At 41.5% G+C, this 2949-nt stretch overlaps 1 protein-coding gene across 3 annotated transcripts in view; it reads right to left on the bottom strand.

Annotated features, from left to right (window-relative positions):
• Positions 1-2949, bottom strand: part of LOC102386778 (homeobox protein PKNOX2) — an 836464-nt gene that overhangs the window by 1303 nt on the left and 832212 nt on the right. The gene's annotated exons all lie outside the window — the stretch shown is intronic.

A 2949-nucleotide genomic window follows, 5' to 3' on the forward strand; every position in this document is an offset into this window, starting at 1 on the left:
CATTATTTGGCACTTGTCAGATCAGAAGTTTTTATGCCACTTTTTGCCTACTGACTTAGTTTTTTAAAGATCTTTCAGCAGATGCTCACCATGACCTTTTGATTTAACTTATTGGAATAATTTAGTATCATCTGCAATCTTGAGATTTCACTTTGAGCTCCTTTTAAATATCATTTGAAAATGTTGAACAAAATTAACCCACCACAGATCCCTAGAAACCTCATTACTGACATTCTTCCATCCTGAAAAGTAACCATTTAGCCATACTCTTTGTTTCCTTTCTTTTAATCAGCTTTCAATCCATGAAATGACTTTCTCTCTCCATAACTCAGTTGTCTAAGATATTTTGGTGAGAGACCCTGTCAAAAACATTTTGAAAATCCAAATATATTATATCAACTAGATTCCCCTTAACAATGTGCTTGTTTACACTGTCAAAGTACTCCAGCAGATTTGTGAGACAATATTTCACTCTACAAAAGCCATGCTGGGAGCATCCAGACATGCGTGCCTTACCTGGGGTCCTGGGGGCCTCCCCAAGGGAGCTGCACTGTGGCTGCAGCCACAATGATCCTGCTGGATGGAGCCTGGCCAGCAGGTGCAGCATGGCTCTGTGTGGCCCAGCTCCACTTTTTAGCATGCACTGCTTGCAGGGGGGTCCACGGTTTTTGTTTGTTTGTTTGGTTTTTTGACCTGTGGATATCCAGGGGTTTGAATCTCTCTCTTACTTCTGAGCAAGACGTTTTAACCACCAGACAACAGGATAGGCATAGCCATAGTCTGATATAGAAACTGAGTCATTGTACCTTGCATTTAAGATTAATTGGATAAACATGACTGGTGAAATGTTTTTGCCATGTTGACAGCAAGGGCCAACACAAGAACTCAGCCTTCATCCCAGCTACAGTAGAACCTGTTTTGTTAAGCTACACACCTCTATACACATCTCTAGCTTGCTCACTTCCTTCTGGTCCCACACATCTCCCTCTCCTGATGCTAGCTTCAACTTGTGGCAAAACGGAACCTGAAACTTGGTGTAGTGCTAAAAGTGGCAGTTCTGCAGCTGTGTGCGCACCTGCTTTACGTAGGCATGCAAAATTAAATAGGATTTATCCCTTAGTTTCTGCATGATTAGGTCACATTCAAATAATTGTCATCCTTAAAGCCACTAGTAGCAATAACTGCCTTTTCCTTAACAAACGTATTGCTTACAATAAAAAAAAACCCTCTGAATTTATTAATCACTTCAAAATGTGTAATTTAGAATTGGATTGTTCTAAAATAGCAGAGGAACACATATTTAAGAGGAAAATCTGTTAAAAATTCCAAGCATATGTCTTGGGAATCAGAAAGAGAAAAATTTTAACAAGGTTACAGGAAACTAACAGAAATCTTAACATCAATTTAAAAGCCTCATTTTAGGTTCTTCATCAAAACATTTCTCCTATATAAATTAAATACCAGTATGGAGCTCTGTGTCACTTATAAATGATTCCCTCAGGCACTGACTGGGGTGTACTGCAGGGCAAAGGCTGAATAAATTACCCAGGCAATACAGGAATCACATCAGGAGGTTCTTGTCCATGGCGCTCTTACTGCCACAGTACTCCCAGCATACTTGTATTTCACATATCTGATCATTTTTGTGGTAAGATCTGAACCAGCAACAGCCTTTACACATTAAAGGGAAAGTAGATTTCCTTTTTTTTTTCTTCCTCATCTAGGTTCAAATAGATGTGAACAAAAGATTAGAAAGACTGTTGTACTGAACATAATTTCCAAGAGTTTTACAGTAAAAGCTCTGTTATCCAGCATCCCATGGGAATGGGGGATGCCAGTTAATCAAGTATTCCAGTTAATCAAATGTGCATCGTCTGGTGCACACCCAGCATCAGTGTGCTGGGGGACAGGGAGGAGGTCCCTGTGCAGGCTGCTTTATCCTGCACAGGATGCTTTGCCCTGGGATGTGGGCTGAAGAAATGGCAAAGAAAAACTCTGTTCATGGCGGTGAAACCCGGAAGTGGTACTTCCGGTTTCGCTTTTGCCGTGTCCCTCAGATGCCGGTTAATAGAATTTTGCAGCTAATAAAGTGCACTAATATAAGAAGAGGATAAGGAAGATTTTAAAGAGCTCCAAGATGATCAGATACAATCTAGATCCCAGTTGGTACTGCCTCTGTATGAAATGACAAAACTGAAAAAAATCCTTCTCTAGGGTTGCAGCTGTGGAACATCAAAAGGTATATGATTTTCTAGGTTAAAAAATACCAAGGGAATAAACTAAAGGAATTCATTTATAAAACACAAAAAATACCTAACTGGATTTTATTTCACAGAATCTTAGAGAAGTAGAGCTGGAAGGGCCCTCCAGAGGTCATCTAGTCCAACCCCCTGGATTGTTAAGGGCTTAGGGCTGTGCAAAGCTTTGGATCATGATTTGGATTCAGAGATGATTCAGGTGATTCAGAGGCTGAATCTACAAATCCAAATTGAAATACAGGAAGCCTTAGGCTTTCCAAATCGATTCAGAGCTTCTGAAAAAATTTGGAAAAGATTCGGAGATTCGGCCATAGAATATAATGGGGATTTCATAGACATTAGGGCTGGAAGGGACCTCGGAAGATCATCAAGTCCAGCCCCCTGCCTGAAGGGCAGGAAGTCAGCTGGGGTCATAGGATCCCAGCAAGATAAGCATCCCATTTACTCTTGAAGGTGTTCAGTGTAGGTGCTTGAACCACCTCTCATGGCAGGCTGTTCCAGACCTTGGGGGCTCGGACAGTAAAGAAATTCTTGCTTATGTCCAGCCTGAATCACTCTTGCAGTAGTTTGTAACCGTTTGACCTCGTCATCCCTTGGGGCGCTCTGGTGAACAAATGTTCCCCCAGATACTGCTGGTCACCCCTGATAAACTTATAGGTGGCCATCAGATCACCCCTGAGCCCACGCTCTT

The sequence above is a fragment of the Alligator sinensis genome, unplaced genomic scaffold, assembly GCF_000455745.1.
Source record: "Alligator sinensis unplaced genomic scaffold, ASM45574v1 scaffold385_1, whole genome shotgun sequence".
In the NCBI taxonomy this organism is placed as follows: domain Eukaryota; kingdom Metazoa; phylum Chordata; order Crocodylia; family Alligatoridae; genus Alligator; species Alligator sinensis.